Genomic DNA, 18824 nt, shown 5'->3' with positions numbered 1-18824 from the left:
GGATAGCTTCTTTAGTCTCTATTTGCACAAAGTAGTAAGATTTTCAATTTGATTCTTCCCCCACCTATTCTTTTTTTTTTTTTTTTTTTTTGGTTGTACCCAGTTCCTGGGCCAGGGATCAGAACTGCACCACAGCAGCAACCTGAGCCATAGCAGAAACAATGCCAGATTTTGAACCCACTGAGCTACAAGGGAACTTCCCATATACTCTTTTTTGTATTAAAGTACAGTTGATTTACAGTATTGTGTCAATTTCTGCTGTACAGCATAGTAACCCATTCTTTTTCTCACACTATCTTCTATCATGTTCTATCCCAAGAGACTAGATATAGTTCCCTGTGCTGGACAGTAGGACCCCAGTGCTCATCCATTCTAAATGTAATACTTTGTATCTGCTAACTAATTATTGCTTCAGGTTATTGGAGCCTGCAAAAAAAAAAAAAAGAAGAGGTTATATTCAGTGTCATTATTAGACACTGAATAATGCCTTGTCCAAAAGAATATGGGACTCGAGCTTTAGGGCAGAGCCACCAAGAAAGAGAATATTTATGCAAAGTATCTTGAGGGTTCCTATAAATGAGCACAACTGCCTTGATTGTTTTTCCCAGACTATGACTGTGGAAGTAGATACCGTATGCCAGGGGATACTTCTAATCTGAAAATCACAGCTGCTTTCCTTGTTTCCCACCTTGTTGGGAAACAACATCCCTATCTTAGTCCAGTCAAGGTGGAACTAGTTTACCAGGGAACTTGGATGCCGGCCAGAGTGTAGAAGAGATACTGTCTCCAGTCACCTTCAGCTGACTCTAAGGTTCCTAGAATTCATCGAAGCATCAGGCAAGACCAGAACATGGTTCTAAACTAAGCATGTTTCATCTACTGGCAACACACTTGTGAAACAGATGGGAAAGGGCAGACCATCAGATGGTCATTAGCTAAGCAAGGCCAGCTTTGCTAACCAAGGATTCAGATGCATCTGTCAGCCCCACCTTCTGCGTGCAGGTGCTGCATCTTAAAAACTCGGGGCTCCTATTCTAGCAACTCTGTGTAGAAATATGCAGCCTATTTCCCTTCCTTCCATGTTGTGTATATCATTTTTCTTCCTCGTTTCATAGTGATTTACAGGGATGGCAGGCAGTGAAGAGTCAGCCATGATTAACTGAAGGAGAGACCTCTGAATCACAGATCATTCACTTCCTTCTTCAGCAATCTGAAGAGCAAAGCTCATTTCTTTGTGGTTATTTTAGTACCTTTGAATCTCAGTAATGTATGAGACTTCCAGAGCCCATCTCTCTGTCTGATGGCGAGTTTAAATCTTGGTAGGGGAGAAGGGCAAAAAAGAATCTTTGCAAAGAGCATTCCCTACCAGGTCATGCATCTCAGATAGCCTCGCCCTGCACCATGAAAACCCATCTCACTTTACGGACCATCCAAGGCTCTGCAGTGCTTCCCAAGCGGTAGGTTCAAGATGATGTATTTTGAAACTTATGGAATAACTACTTGGGAAATCAACACTCACCATGTTACCTTTGCCAGCTAAGGAAGAGAATAATCTGAATTTTTTAAAATGTTATCAATAATCTGAATTTTTTTAAATGTTTTTCAATGCCCTGCATCAGTTCTGGGGAGCAGGTAAATCCGATTGACTTAGCTGGATTATCTTTCCCTGATACAACGGTGCGGTTAGCATTTAGGCGATTTAAAACACACACACACACACACACACACACACACACGCCAACAGATCAAAAAGGAAAAAGGCATGTGAAGCTTGTCCTCATTAATTAGAGAGTACTGTAGAGCTGACTGCAGGGCCACACCCCAAGCCACTGGGAGAAAAGAAAACACTAGAAGGCAACAACTTTGACCATTTAACGAATCTCCCATCATCACTGGAGATCCGCAGCCAGGTGAAACTGTCCTTTTCTCTTGAAAGGCCTTTAGAACATAATATTCTGGCTTGAGTGCAGGAGTGTGTGTGTGTGTGTGTGTGTGAGAGAGAGAGAGACTTTGTGATGCAGAGTATCTCCAGTTGAGACAGACAAATAAGGAATCGAATGCTGCAAACTCTAAAGAAAAATAAAACCACAAGGGTTCACTCTGCTTGTGAATGGATCCCAGGAGGTCTAATCACTTTCAGAGCATGTGAACATAAGATCTCTGTGGCCAGGTTATTTTTATGTTACATTGTGCTAAAATGTTCCATTCAAAAAAAAATTTACTTATAATCTCATTTTAAACAGTGCAATCTCTGATGAGACACCCTCAAAGCACTTCCATTCATATTTCACTGTCCAAAGCAAGACATAAGCCCACACCTAACTTCAGAGGGAGTCAGGAAGCAATCACCAACTGTGGAGATTCTCCTTGCAAGTATTTCTCAAATCGGTCCCTCCCCAGCCAGTGCTCCTGTGAGTTGTGAGCTCAGGACACTGTGCTTCTCTTCCTCGCTATAACAAAAGCTCCCAACACCATTTCCTGCTGCTAGTCTGACCCTTCTCCAATCCATTTTGCACGCAGCTGCCAGAGGGCACTTTGGAAAGCACCATGTGAGCCCTCAGTGGAGTCCCTGGAGCTTTCAGGTCCATGTTCAAAGCCTTTCATGTGGCACAAAGGCTCTTACTGGTGTGGCCACTGCCTGCATCCCTAGTCTCATTCCCCTCCATCTGCTATATTCACCTCGCTAAATCCTTTATAGTTCTCTCTCACTTCCAGTTTACACTTCTGCACCCTGGCATTTGCTACTCCACTGGACTGAGATACATTTCCATCACTTTTTTTCAGTAGCTAACTAAACCTGAGCCTTTGAAAATCAACTCAAGAATGAAATAATGCCATTTGCCAAAACATGGAAGGGCCTAGAGATATCCTACTAAGTAAAGTAAGTCAGACAAAGAAAAATGAATACCATATGATATCGCTTATATGTGGAATATAAAAAAAATGATACAAATGAACTTATCTACAAAACAGAAATAGACTCACAGACATAGTAAACAACTTATGGTTACCAAAGAGGAAAGGGGAGGTTGTAAATATGGAGTTTGGGATTAACATATACACACTCCTATATATAAAATGGATAACTAACATGGACCTACTGTATAGCACAGTGAACTCTACTCAATATTTTGTAACAACCTATAGGGGAAAAGAATCTGAAAAATAGATATATATGTGTGTGTATAACTGAATCACTTTGCTGTACACCTGAAACAAAATACTGTAAATCAACTACAATAAAAAAATAATAAAATTAAATTAAATTAAAAATAAAAACATGGAGTTCCCATTGTGACACAGAGGAAATGAACCCAACTAGTATCCATGAGGATGCGAGTTTGATACCTGGCCTTGCTCAGTGGGTCAAGGATCCCACATTGCTGTGGCTGTGGTGTAGGCCGGCACCTGCAGCTAACCTGGGAACTTCCATATGCCATGAGTACACCCCTAAAAAGCAAAAAAATTAAAAATTAAAAAAAAAATTTTTTTTTGTCTTTTTGCTATTTCTTTGGGCCGCTCCCGCGGCATATGGAGGTTCCCAGGCTAGGGGTCGAATCGGAGCTGTAGCCACTGGTCTACACCAGATCCACAGCAACGCGGGATCCAAGCCACATCTGCAACCTACACCACAGCTCACGGCAACACCAGATCGTTAACCCACTGAGCAAGGGCAGGGACCGAACCCGCAACCTCATGGTTCCTAGTCGGATTCATTAACCACTGCGCCACAACGGGAACTCCAAAATTTAAAAAAATTTAAAAAATTTCTACTCCAGAAGACATTCTCTGATATCCCTAGTCTGACCCAAAAGCATTGATACCACAAAGCACCTCATACAAACTTTAGCCTGAGCACTGAGACAGTCTCTGAGACTATCTCTGAAAGAAAGAGCCAAACCAGCAGGAGGGCTAAAGATAGAGAAACAGGGCCAGTTTCCTACCAATTAAGTAAGCAAATGTTTCCATTTCTATTCCTTCCCAAGCCCCAGCCATGGGCTTGAGCTCTGTAATAAATAATGTTCGCCTTTTCCTTTTTCTTTTCTCTCCACTGCAATCCCCTGTTCTTTGTCCCTCCCAAAGAATCCTGAGAGGCCCCTCAAACAAATGTAGGAACCTAATTGAGGTTACCCCTCCCAGATAACACATCTGCACCTTGGGATACGTTCTCACAATAAGCAACAAGCTACTTCGCAAGAAATTCAGATCCATGGCCAGAGATTCATGTCAGGATTGGGGACCACAGAGAGGAGGAAAAATAGAGAATATTGATTCTACTTTTTAAGCTACAAACTTAAGTTGTTTTCCTGACTGATATACAGACAGTGCTCATGAGGAAGTGCTGATCACCTGAACTTACCTATGGAGGTAGCAGGTAACTTCTCTGTCATGGGCCACGAAGAGCACCATAGACAATGAGGAAGAGTGGACCGTGCCCTTTTCCCGAGGCCTCTAGAACCTCCCAGTACCGTTGGTCTGACTCCACTAACAAACTCATCAGGAGAAACGGAGTTGCTCACTGAGAATTTTTTATTTATTAAATATAAAATCAAGAATGAATAGTCCATCTTTGTGTGGGTTCCAAGAAAGAAATATAACAACCACACATTTTACTTCCTAGGCTGCGTGCATTATAACATCACTAAATAAACAAAGAGGCAAGACAGTAAAGTGGTTGTCCAATTTTCCAGCTTTGGAGGATGCTGGGCCAATTACTTAGCTTCCATTTCTCTATCTGTAAAATGGGTATGATAGTAGTACCAACTGTCCTATAAAACAAGGAATCTCAATGTCATCATCATCAATCTTTAGCCTGGATGATTCTATGTTGTGGCAAGCTGTCCCGTGCATTGTAGGATGTTTGGCAGTAGCCCAGGTCTCCAACCACTAGATTCCAGCCCCCTCCCTCACTTACGACAACCAAAAGGTCTCCAGATATTACCAAATATGCTCTTGGCAGGCAAACTTGTCCTTAGTGAAGTACCACCGCTGTAGCAGAATAAACAAATCAATACATATAAAGCTTAGACCTATTCCTGGCATTTAGCAAATGCTCCAGGGCTTGAGCCAGAGGATAACAGAGTCTGGAGAATAAAGAGACAGTTTGTTCTGTAACAAAGAGGACTTTCTTGTAGAGCTCCTAATAAAGTTATGCATTTCTGAATCACCCTCCATCCTTCGAAGGCCTCAGTAACAGATCCAGGTGGCACCGACCACCTGACAAACTTGTAGGTACTTGGATTAGTATGTCTCCCTCTTCTCTTTGAACGATACAAGCAATTTGTTGAAAATAACATTTATTATCCCCCTCAATACTTGAATGCCTGCTCAACCAAAGACACTCTACACTAAGAGAATATTTTTATTGGATTTTGCCAACAATAAAAATAACCCATCTGGCCTCACTCTTTTTATCTTTGCTTAAAGACCATTTTGTTAGAACACCAAAAAATTGGCTTTCCCTACTGCAGAGGGAAATGTTGCTGCATCTCAGTGACTCTTTGGTGCCCGCCACTGTCCAAAGGCTTAGAAACAACCAAAGCAGCCATTCCATGGACAGACATCTCTGGCTGTTAGAAAGTTTATCTTTATCCCAGGCCTGACTTTGCCTCCTTGACAATGTGCAGTCAAGTACCGATTATGTGGCTGCTGTGTGCAAGCACCATGGTCCTTAAGCCATACACCAGTGCTACTCCCCTTTGCAACAGAAATCCAGACACATGAAGATAATGACAATCTTCATTTCTGTTCTCTCCTCCCTGACAATAGATTCAGTTCAGTTCACGACTTCTCACAAACAGTGACATCCTTGTCCCTGATCATCTTGGTCCCCCTCCTTCAGGTGCACTTTAATTTGGCACTGGACCCAAAATGAGATGTCCGAATTGCACCCCGCACTCCAGGTTCCAGCGAAGAACCTAGCAGGACTATTACATTGCTGATCAACACCCGGTCAACCTGCACTACAGCCCAAGACGGCCATCTCTTTTAGCAGGCAAGGCCTCCCACTTTAAGGCAAAGTAGGAACTCAGGTCTTTTTCATGCAAATTCCATCCCAGCAAGTTTACTCCCATCCTACATACTTAAGGTCCCAATGTGAACCTATCATATTCAATCTTGTTGTCTTGAGCAGGGGCCAGAATGTCAAGAGAGCTTTGACTCTTGGTTCTATAAACCATGGTCCAGCTACATCTTCCTCCTCTCCCAATTTTCTCAGCATCTTTGGGTCCTCTTAAATTTTGAATGATAAATTGTTGCCTTCATCTAAATCAGAGGTAGGCAAATATATAGCCCATGGGCCAAATCCATCCCACCAATTGTTACAATAAAGTTTTAGGAACATGGCCACGTAATTTGTTTACATATTTTGTGTGGCCACATTCCCACCACAATAGCAAGATTAAGTAGTTGCAACAGAAATCATATGAACCACAAGCCAAAAATATTTCCTATCTGGCCCTTTATAGAAGTTTTACTGATCCTCAAACTAAAGCCTTGAAATACATAGATTAAATTAAGTCAAAGACAGGGTGCTATAGGCCTTCAGTATGTCACAAATGATTAATTAGCACATTAGGGGAAAATGGTTCACAGTTTTGTGGGGATTTTTTTTGTTTTGTTTTGTTTTTTGTCTTCCATATTCTGCAGGTGCTAGGGGTCAAATCAGAGCTACAGCTGCTAGCCTATGCCACAGCCATAGCAATGCGGGATCTGAGCCACATCTGTGAACTACACCACAGCTGATGGCAATGTCGGATCCTTAACCCACTGAGCGAGGCCAGGGATCGAACCTGTATCCTAATGGATACCACTCAGGTTCTTAACCCAATGAGCCACAGCAAGTACTCCCATAGTTTTGAAGTCATGTAAAAATGTGATCATTCCTATCATCTGCGTAGAATTAAAGATATGCTCTGCCCTTAGCATTGCCTGATCCTAATAATCCCGTCAAAGTAAGAATGGAATTAAGGAGTTCCCGTCGTGGCCCAGTGGTTAACGAACCCGACTAGCATCCATGAGGATGTGGGTTCAATCCCTGCCCTTGCTCAGTGGGTTAAGGATCCATCATTGCCATGAGCTGTGGTATAAGTTGCAGACACAGCTCAGATCTGGCGTTGCTGTGGCTGTGGCGTAGGCCGGCGGCTACAGCTCCTATTCAACCCCTAGCCTGGGAACCGCTATATGCCGTGGGTGCAGCCCTAAAAAGACAAAAAAAAAAAGAATGGGATTAATCAATTAAATGTTGATTAATTAATTCAATAATTGTTCTACTATGATATAGATAGATAAACGGGGAAAAAAATAACCAGATTTTGAAGCAAATGCAAGAGGCTGGGGAGAACACCAATTCTAAGAAGCAGCCAGAGTATAAATTTTTAAACTCCAACATTTATAAACACCTTCTGCACCTCAATACCCAAAAAAACTATCCCCATCAAAAAATGGGCAGAAGATCTAAACAGACAGTCCTCCAAAGAAGACATACAGATGGCCAAAAATCACATGAAAAGATGTTCAACATCACTCATTATTAGAGAAATGCAAATCAAAACCACTATGAGGTACCACCTTACACCAGCCAGAATGGCCATCATCAAAAAGTCTTCAAACAATAAATGCTAGAGAAGGTGTGGAGAAAAAGGAACCCTATTACACTGCTGGTGGGATTATAAATTGGTGCAACCACTGTGGAAAATAGGATGGAGATTCCTCAAAAACCTAAAACTAGAACTACCATTTAACCCAGCAATCCCACTCCTGGGCATCTATCCAGAGAAAACCATGACTGGCAAAGACACATGTACTCCAATTCTCATTGCAGCACTATATACAATAGCCAAGACATGGAAACAACCTAAATGTCCATCAACAGAGGAGTGGATCAAGAAGATGTGGTACATATACACAATGGAATATTACTCAGCCATTAAAAGGAATGAAAGAACAGCATTTGCAGCAACACAGATGGACCTAGAAATTTTCATGCTAAATGAAGTCAGTCAGACAATGAGACACCAACATCAAATGCTAGCACTGACATGTGGAATCTGAAAAAAGGACACAATGAACTTCTTTGCAGAACAGATACTGACTTACAGACTTTGAAAAACTTATGGTTTCCAAAGGAGATAGGTTGGGGGTTGGGGGGATGCACTGGGGGTTTGGGACAGAAATGCTATAAAATTGGGTTATGATGATCATTGTACAACTATAAATGTAATAAATTCATTGAATAATAAAATAAATTTAAAAAGAAAAGAATTGGATTAATTAAATGCTGATTAATTAATTCAATAATTGTTCTGCTATGATATAGATAGATAAAGGGGGGAAAAAAACAGATTTTGAAGCAAATACAGGAGGCTGGGGAGAACACCAATTCTAAGAAGCAGCCAGAGGCCCAGAACCAAGAGGGACCTCTGCGGAGACAGAGATTTGTTCTGATGGTGGTTAACGCTTTCCATTCATGCTGGCCTGTGTTTGCTGGGGTCTGGCTTGGCTCCAGAGACACAAAACTTGGAAAACTACCATGGCCTCTGCCTGAAACTGTTGTCAGATGGGGCCTCCTCACTGTTGCCTCTGTACCAACGTGACTGCTTACTACATCCAACACTGTACTAGAATCCAACACCTTGCACAGTAGTAAATTCTCACAGCCTGAAATCCAGACAACCCAAAGCCATTCATCACCTCTTAAATGCCATGCCCTTTTCTCATTTCCAACTAACAGTTCCCACAGCAGATATCTAGAGCCAGAGCTGTCTAGATTATGCAAGGTAGGTCTGCTCAAATTTACAAAATAACATTTGCATTTGAAAACACATACACACTATAATGAACCCAATTGCTAACAAATGTTAGGCCTGATACACTGAGCCTGAAAATGATCTGAGAACGGCTCATTTACCAGGGAGGAAGAGAATATTGCCAAGGTTAAGCTCACAGGCTTTGGTATCTGGCAGGCCTGGAATGGAATTTGACCTGTCATTTGAGCCCTCCAAACCTCAATTTCATCTGCAAAATGGAGATAATAGTAATGCTTCCTCACAGAGTCATTGTAAGAATAAAGACATAATGCATCTATAGCACACAGTACCTGGTACCTAGTAAGCATTCAGTAAACATTCATTATTATTGTCATCATTTTCTTTATGTTCATATTAATAAGAACATAATAGGAAATGTTTGAATTTCCAACAATTTCTAAGAAAATGCCCAAAATACCCTGCTTTGAGCAATAGCACTGAAATTGTATGCTCCACTTACATGAGAACACAAAACACAAGGGCATACAAGTGTTTAGATTTTTCCCAAGGCAAGAAAACAAGCAATGATGCAGAAGTGAAAAGAATGTTTTCAGTCCTGCCTACCTGCAATATTCTCATAAAAGAAGTCACTGTCATTAAACAATTGCCTTTGTTTTATTACTTTTCCAAATAAAGATTACTCATGTTGAACCTAAGAGTCAGCTGCCCAGTAATCCCTAAGTCCTCCAGCCTGCATAAACTTTGCCTGTAATATTCATATTAAGTTCTATTGCTCTAAAAAGAGAGAGATACAAAAATACTGTGGCTCCAACAAGATAGATATTTATTCCACTCTTACGGAAAACAGTCCAGACATAACACTGAGTGGTAGTACACTATGTTTCACAAAAACATCTAGGGACCTAGGCTCCTTCTACTTTGTTTTTTTCCCATCTCCTCTGGCCCCTGGACCAGCAGTATCAGCATCACCCAAGAGCTAGTTAGAAATGCAAACTCTCATGCCCCAGCTCAAACCTACTGAATCAGAAACTCTAGAAGGGGAGGTCCTGCAATCTATGCCTTGTAGATGTCGTCCCTATCTTTGCGTTCAAATAGATTTATTGCCACTTCCACGTTCTAGATCACGGATGGAGGTGGGGGGAGAGAGAAGAGATGAGAGACAAGTCATATCCTGTCAAGGGAGTAAAATGAAAATTTCATGCATTGCACATTCTGTTCACCTTCCACTGGCAAGATGTATGGTCAAAGGGCACATCTAGCAGCAAAGCAAATGTAGTCTCTAGCAGGGTAGTGATGTGTCTTAGTGAAACTAGAGGAGTTCTAGGTTAAAAGCAAGAATAGGAGTTCCTTGCTAGCTCACTGGGTTAAGTTAAGGATCCAGCATTGTCACTGTTGTGGCTCAGGTTTGATCCCTAACCCAGGAATTCCCACATGCCACAAGCATAGCCCCCCCAAAAAAATAGAAATAAAAATAAAAATAAACAAATCTCAAACACCTTAAAAAAAAAAAGCAAGAATAGATGTGAGACAATTAGAAGGTTCAGACACACTACTAGAAGAAATGGTTACAGCCTCCCTGTTCCCACACAGTGAGAACCCCAACATCCCTAATATCTCTCAAAGAAATTTCATTATTTCCTTTAGCTTTGACTTCTTCCACCCCCAAATAATTACCTTATAGTCAAGTCAGTCCACTTAAGGTCATTCTCTCCATCCTCTTCTAGTCTCTTTCCCTCACTTTCCTGAAACCTTTACATAAGAGCAGGTAAATGGAACAGTACTTGTGGGGGGCACAACTGCACAGTGGATAACCTCAAACCAAAGACACCCTTGCTCCAAAGCTCCCCTCAACCATTCCTCCCAGAAGCTCTCCCTAGTCAACTTTCTTGCTTTCCTCTACTTATGAGCTCCTCATCCCCTCATGTCTCAGTTGCCCATGGGAATCTAACATTGCTCCAGCTTCTGATAAAGAGAAATTCTCTTCTCTCTTGGCCTCTGACTCAGCCAGTCAGGGCAGGAAGGCAGAAGGATCAGGGGCATGTTCCTATACCTAAAGAATATAACAGCGAACTTCCCCAAGGAAAGGTAAAGCCCACTCTGATGGGATTATGCCATCAGGCTGGAAACAATACATTTTTTTCCTCCACCCAAAAATTCATCATGGTGCCACCTTGCATGGCAGTTCACCTCTGAAACACACAAACTATTTTCCCACCAGTGATGCTGTGGGATCATATGTAAAGGTAAATCAAACAAATCAAAGGGACTTAGGAGAAGGGATGATATAATAGGGAGCATTTATTTCACATGTTTATTTTTCATTTTTTAAAATGGCCTCTTCAAGACTAATTTTACTCTGAAATGGCACAGATTTATTGAAGCCTTGTTTCCACACAAGCATTTCCCCCCATACTATTAACAGGCGACTTCACTTAATTACTAAAGAGAAGAAATGCTTAGTTAATTTAAATCTTTAAATTAAAAAAGTATAGAGTTGGAAGCTGACACAGTACAAGGAAGTACAAAATCAAAAAGCAACATCTCCCTCTCTACATTGCTTCTCTTCAAAGGTTATTTGTTAACAACTGCATGTGCCTGCTCTCAGGGGAAAAAAAAAAAAATGTTCATATTATAATGAGGATGGCTAAGCATTTATTGGAAGTTTACTCTGTGCTAGGCACTGGACAAAGCATTTTACATGTTAAGATGTGATAGGGATAGAGTAGCATAGTCACACAGGTAGTTGTAGAAGTCCCAATAGGGCACCATGGATAGAGAGGGAAACCCAAGGAACTTAGGGAGACCACTGTAAGTTAATGACAGCTCAAGAAAATCATCAGAACATTGTGGAACAAAGCAGGCTTGCTTAACTCTAAAACCAAAAATAAAAGCAGGAGATACGCCTCAGGTCATTAAGTGAAAGCTAAAATGAGGCCTGCATTCAAGTTCAGCAAGATAATGATCCTTAGAACCAAGGACAGGAATTCAAGGGAAAGATGACATTTCTAGGAGAGCCTCATTATATGGAAACCTGAGATACTGAACATATTTTAGCATGTTAACCCCCTTCTGCTGACCTGAATAAGCACCATGGTAGTACTAGTTTGACCTCATAGGGTCAAGTCCTCTCTTACCCAATTCGAAGGAGGAGCTAGTGATATAAACCTGATGTCTTGGAGTTCCCGTCAGGGACTCAATGGTTAACAAATCCAACTAGGAATCATGAGGTGTGGTTTCGATCCCTGGCCTTGCTCAGTGGGTTAAGGATCCGGTGTTGCCGTGAGCTGTGGTGTGGGTTGCAGACGTGTCTCAGATCCCACATTGCTGTGGCTCTGGTGTAGGCTGGTGGCAACAGCTCCGATTCGACCCCTAGCCTGGGAACCTCCATATGTCACAGGAGCGGCCCAAGAAATGGCAAAAAGAAAAAAAAAAGAAAAACCTGACATCTACTCCAAGAATGAGGAAGGCCTATTTTCCCACCTTCGCATTCCCTGGATTATAAAAATGTAGCCCACCTAATCCTCAGGGCAGAGCCTCCTCGCCTGCCTGCTTGTATCCCTCACAAGCGTCCTATCTTAATAAAACTATTTCTTGCCTATCACTTTGTCTCTCGCTGAATTCCTTCTGCACTGAGACACAAAGAACCTGAACTTCAGTAAGTCCAGACATCAGGTGAGTGATTCTGATTTAAAAAAAAAAAATGGGTTCAAGTACTAAACTGGGTTCGAGTCAGAGGTGTTTGGGTTTCAGCATCCTCATGACAACCCTATGATGAAGCCCAGATTTTACAAATGAGGAAACTGAGGCACAGGGAGAGACTTGGGCAACTTGCCCAAGTTGGGTGGAGGTGAGAATCAGCCCAGGCAGATGGACTTCAGAGCCCAGGCTCTAAAGCACCACACTCAGTGGGATGTGGACTCAATGTGGACCACACATTTCTCAAAGTAAAGCCATAGAAACATCCACTCTTGGAACCCCAACGCAGCAGCCCAAAGGATGTCCTCTCTGTTTATAATTTATTCCCCACTCAAGAACACATTCTTAAAAGAAAATTACAAAATAGAGAGAACCTTGTGGAAAAAGAGATCAGACCAAAGAAGCAGCTAAGTAAGGCAATGAGCATCTGCAGGAATACAGACAGAAGCTGGAGGGACTGGAAGTCAAGCTGGGAGGTGCCAGGGTGGTTCCATCCGAGAAGAAGAGGTTACTCCACACCCGACTCCAGAGTCTCAGAAAGAGGGTTTGGATGGAGCAATGCCAAAGAAAATTGTACCAGAGTTAAACAGGCAAGAAATATTTTACTCAAGACTCTTAAAGCAGGTAGGGAGAGAAGCTGAACAGAAGGCAAGGCAGGGAGAGTGGTTAAAAGCTGGTGGGAGCTGGTGGAAAAGTACTAGTTAGCAGGGAGGTTGGTCAATGTGATGATCAGGCCAGCTATGTTTGCTAATTGGTGCTTGTGGAAGTTAGACTCCTACCTGCCCACATAGGCTAGGAGATAAAACCCCTAGATTTCCTAATGATTCATTTCAAAGGGACGGCTCTCTGGTCCTTGAGAAAGACATTGCCAGGTTATAAGCCTGGCAAAAGGCTGGGAGAAGATTTACATCTCAAAGGGGCAGAGAAAGAACTTACAGTGGAAGGTTTTCACAAGTAAGCACTCTAAGAAAGCCCTGTTGCAAGACTGGCAAGCTTAGCCAAGCTGAGTGGAACCCGCAGCTATCTGGCTCCTTCCACTTCCAGGGGCATCTGCACACTTTGCAGAGAAGGCCCTTAAACTCAGGGCTGCAGCACCACTGTCTTTGTCCCCAGAACAGCAGTTCAATACTGATTTTTCCTTTCACTGTGAAAACAGCCCTTGTTTTTAGAAAATGATTTGGTTCCCCGTCAGTTTTGGCTTCCTTCCTGCTCCTTTGGCATCTAAACTGTTGAGATTGTGGAAATCATTTCATTTAAAGACAGAGAACTGAATAGTGAGGCTTTCCTAATCAGGTCTCAGCATTGCACCAATTTAGCTGACTTTGCATTTTTAAAAAGCTGCCCGGCTTCCTGGGGAGGCAAGATTAGCAACTATTGAAACAAGCAAGCTGCTTTCTTCAGTTTAACGCTAGGCAGCTTCAACCTGAATGGCTTAGGTATTTATTGTTCTACTCAGACAACACTCACCAATGGGAAACCACTGGCAAGGAAGATGCTGAAAGGTGTCAATAGCCATTCCTGCAGAAAGGAGACGAAATTCTATTATAAATAGATTAGTAGTAGCACAGCTCACACCCTTGACAGTAGACTGTGCCTGTCTCCAACTCTAAAAAAAGGACTAGAAGTCACTCATTTAAGTCTCTTCAAGGGAGACTCTGTCAAGGCTCACTTCCCACCCCCTCTGCTGTGACTTGAAGGAGTTTCCCTGGTGTCATCAAAGTTTCTGCTTCCTCTTCATTAGAAAGCTCAGCATTTACATCAGGAGAAGAGACTTGTTTCAAACCCAAATCCTGCAGCTTTGTCCTCCCTCCCCCCGCCCACATGCCTGGACTGAGAGAAAACCTGCAAAGTGGTAATGGCCATTCCTGTTCGCCACACAGCAAGCTCATTCTAGAATTTCTAGCAAAGGAGCTCTTTGCAGAGTGATTGAAAGATTCTGGAGTCCCCACTGTGGCTCAGTGAGTTAAGGACCTGACTAGTATCCATGAAAATGAAGGCCGTAAATGTGGCTCAGATCTGGCATTGCTGTGGCTGTGGCATACATAGGCCGGCAGCTGCAGCTCCAAATTGACCTCAAGCCTGGGAAGTTTCATATGCCGTAGATGCAGCCCTAAAAAGAAAAAAGAAAGAAGAAAGAAAGATTCTGCTCTGAGGTCTCTATCTTCCTCTTTTCTTCTTAAATGCAAAATTGATCCTTCTGTATCTCAGAAGCATTATTCAGGAGCCCCAAGATCAGGGACTCAGAGACTCCCTGAGATGGTCCCCTTGGGGAGATCCACGACCCCATCCCAGAAACCCCAGTTGCTTCTTGGTCAATTTAGGCAGAATATGAACCAAATGGAGAGACCTTTCCCATTTCATGGACAGTGGCAGAACAAGATTCCCTAACAATGCAGGTTGTGATGTCTAAGGCAGGCTACACAGCCCCTTTCTCCTCCTGAGGAAAACTACATGGTGGCTATGAGATCCACATCCACCTGGGAAAGGAGAAAAGAGCTGTCACTCAGTGAGCAGCTCAGAACCAGACAGACAAGGGAACACATATCCCCATCAGATGGAGCTTCGTCTACCCAGGGACAAAACAACCCCATCAACCTGCAAAGCTTCCCTTGATTTCTAATTTTATTGACTTGAGTCCTCTCTCTTTTTTTCCTTGATGAGTCTGGCTAAGGGTTTATCAATTTTGCTGATCTTTTCAAAGAATGAGCTTTTAGCTTCAGTGATCTTTTCTATTCTTTCCTTCATTTCTATTTCATTTATTTCTGCTCTGATCTTCATGATTTCTCTCCTTCTGCTAACTCTGGGTTTTGTTTGTTCTTCTTTCTCTAGTTGCTTTAGGTGCAACATTAGGTTATTTGAGATTTTTCTTGTTTCCTGAGGTAGGCTTGTATGGCTATAAACTTCCCTCTTAGAACTGCTTTTGCTGCATCCCATAGATTTTGGATTGGTGTGCCTTTGTTGTCATTTGCTTCTAAATATTTTTTATTTCCTCTTTGATTTCTTCAGTGATCAGTGGTTGTTTAGTAGCATGTTGTTTAGTCTCCATGTGTTTGTGGGGTTTTTTCAGGTTTTTTTTTTTTCTTGTCATTGATTTCTAGTCTTTAGTTTTGTGGTTGGAAAAGATGCTTGATAAGATTTCAATTTTTCTTTAATTCACTGAGGTTTGATTTGTGGCCCAGAATGTGATCTATCATAAAGAATGTTTCATGTGTGCTTGAGAAGAATGTTATTATGCTGCTTTTGGATGGAATATTCTATAAATATCTATTAAGTCCATCTGATCTAATGCATCATTTAAGGCCTATGTCCTTGTTGGTTTTCTATCTGGATGATCTGTCCATTGCTGTAAGTGATCAAAGGATCGATCCAAGAAGACGATATAATAATTGTAAACATATATGTACCCAACACAGGAACACCTCAAAATATAAGGCAACTGCCAAGAGCCTTAAAAGGAAAAATCAGCAATAACACAATAATAGTGGGGGACATTAATACCCCACCGAGCCACAGTGGGAACTCCAGAGTACAACACTTTTTTCTTTTTTTGTCTTTTGTCTTTTTAGTGCCACACCTGAGGCATACGGAGGTTACCAAGCTAGGGGTCTAATCGGAGCTGTTACTGCCGACCTATGCTAGAGCCACAGCAATGCCAGATCCAAGCCAAGTCTGCGACCTACACCACAGCTCACAGCAACACCAGATCCTTAACCCACTGAGAGAGACCAGGGATCAAACCCACAACCTCATGGTTCCTAGTCGGATTGGTTTCACTGTACCAAGATGGGAACTCCACTTTTTTATTTTTTATTTTTTGCTTTTTAGGGTTGCACCTGCAGCATATGGAGGTTCCCAGTCTAGGGGTCGAGTCAGAGCTGTCACTGCTGGGCTACACCATAGCCACAGCAACACCAGATGCAAGCCACATCTGCAAACTACATCACAGCTTATGGCATTGCCAGATCCTTAACCCACTGAGCAAGGCCAAGGATCAAACCTGGGTCCTCATGGATGCTAGTCAGATTAGTTAACTGCTGAGCCACAACAGCAACTCCCAGAGTACATTTTAAAAGGGGGTATAAAACCCTTCACACCTATTGTATTCCAAAGGGCAAAGCCTAAAACCCCACATACCTGGATTAGCAAGACATCCACCCTGTCTCCTCACCACCACCTTTACAGATCCACAATTCTCACCATTAAAATAATAACACAAAACCATGAAATGTAAGATATTTACCCAAGAAAGCTGAGGGCACAGGAAGTGATTTCAATTCACATTCAATTTGGCTCTGAGCTTTCTGGAAAACAAGGGAAAAAGGAAGGCAATCATGGGCTTTTCTTCTCATTAGTATAAGCTCTAAAGTGGCCCAATTTTTTCTTTCTGGTTTCAAAGATAAAGAAACTTGGACATAAAAAACATAGGAGTTTTGTACAAGTTTGCAGACCTGAGCTGAGTCTGAACTTGAATACCAGTCAATTGAACCTTCCTGAATTTCTGTGCCATTTTGCACCCTAGTGTTTCCCTCCAGCCCGCAAATATACTTCTTCCCTGAACTTGGGCAGAAGCAAGACCACAGTGGCCAGGGAAAGCTTTGGCAACAGCATATGGGTCACTGGGTCATTAAGCTGGAGTTTGCATATGACTATGCATGCACACATGTATTCACATCTTGTAAAGGTTCCTAGGAGGCACAGGATAGAGAAAACTGTGCTCCTCCACTATTGGAGTTGTGTGAACTTGCCAAAGAGTGACAGGGAAGGAAACTAATCCTTACAGCCAGGCCAGCTGAGCTAGAAGCATTTGTATGTATTCATCTTTTTTAGGACACCTGAAGGGCTTGCAAGATGAGAAGAATGAGGCTCTGGTGAGAGCTAAATAGCGTGGCCAACAGTGGTAACTATTAGGTTGTAAGATTAACATTTAAAACCCAAGACTGTGTGACTCTAAACAAAGCACAGGCTCCCCGCCCCCCAAGAAAAAAAACAATGTTGGCTCCAAATGCTACATTGTGTCTTTCTTCATTTACAAAACCAGGATCTTACATGAATGTTCATTAAGAAAAGACATATATTGGAACTCCCTCATGGTTCAGTGGATTAAGGATCCAGCACTGTCACTGCTACAGCTCAGGTCATTGCTTGTGGTGGGTGTTCAAGCCCTGGTCCAGGAACTTCCACATGCCAGAGGTACAGACAAAAAAAGAAAGAAAAGACACATATTAAACGTACATAATACCCCAAAGGGTTGAAAATGGATTGTCTCTGCAGTGGGGAATTAGCACAGCAGAGAGAAAGTAAGGACGAGAGGAGGAGGGGTTTATATAAAGCTTGATTCCATTACAATTAAAATGTATTTATATATCACATACATAAAATAAAATAGTACAATTAAAATAAAAGGAATTGAACTAGGTAATTCCGGAAGTCCCTTCTAGCTCTATCCACTGTATATTTCTCCTTAAGGAGCTCAGGTTCAGCAGCCTCCTAAAAACCCACTTCATCTGAAAATGTAAAATGGTTTCACTAACACTGTGGAGCAATTTCGCCATCCAGTGGACACACTAAAAATTACAAAGTCCTATTAACAGGACCTAGGCATATCTTGGGTTCAGTATTAAGCCTGGAGGGAAAAAAAAATAGTTCCTTTTTTCATTTAGCAATGATATGTAATTAATTTGATAAAAATAATTTTATCTAATGTAAAAATGTATTTATTATTTCTCCAAGCCAACCAACACTGTGTTCTCTCTTATCCCCATGTTCACAATTTTCAAGTTTATAGACTTACAGTGTCATAATCAGAATGAGCCTTAGGTATCCATGGAACATATCCACATCATTTTAGGAAGGAGGAAATCTGTCTCAAGGCTAAGAACCCCTCTCTTCATCAACCCTTTAACCTCCAACACCACCTCAAATCCAGAGCTGGATTAAGAGACAAGTCAAAGCAAACAGCATTTGAGGTCGTAATCTACCTCCAGGATGCATTCTTGGATACATACCAAATTAACATGAGTAAAAGAAAGGAGATGGACTACTGAACAGGGGAAAATGTTTTCAAATGATATGACCCCCGAGAGGGTAATAGTCAGCAAATATAAATGCAACTCATACAACCCAATATCAAAAAACAAACAACCAGGGAGTTTCCATTGTGGCACAGTGGAAACAAATCTGGCTAGTAACTGTGAGGTGGCGGGCTCGATCCCTGGCCTCCGCTTAGCAGATTAAGGATCCCGCAGTGCTGTGGCTGTGGTATAGGCCAGCAGCTGTAGCTCCGGTTGGACCCGTAGCCTGGGAACCTCCATATGCTGCAGGTGGGGCCCTAAAAAGACCAAAAAAAGAAGAAAAAAAAAA

Source organism: Phacochoerus africanus, chromosome 5, assembly GCF_016906955.1.
Source record: "Phacochoerus africanus isolate WHEZ1 chromosome 5, ROS_Pafr_v1, whole genome shotgun sequence".
NCBI lineage: Eukaryota > Metazoa > Chordata > Mammalia > Artiodactyla > Suidae > Phacochoerus > Phacochoerus africanus.
The sequence above is the reverse complement of the archived record's forward strand: the minus strand, read 5'-3'. Positions refer to the sequence as shown.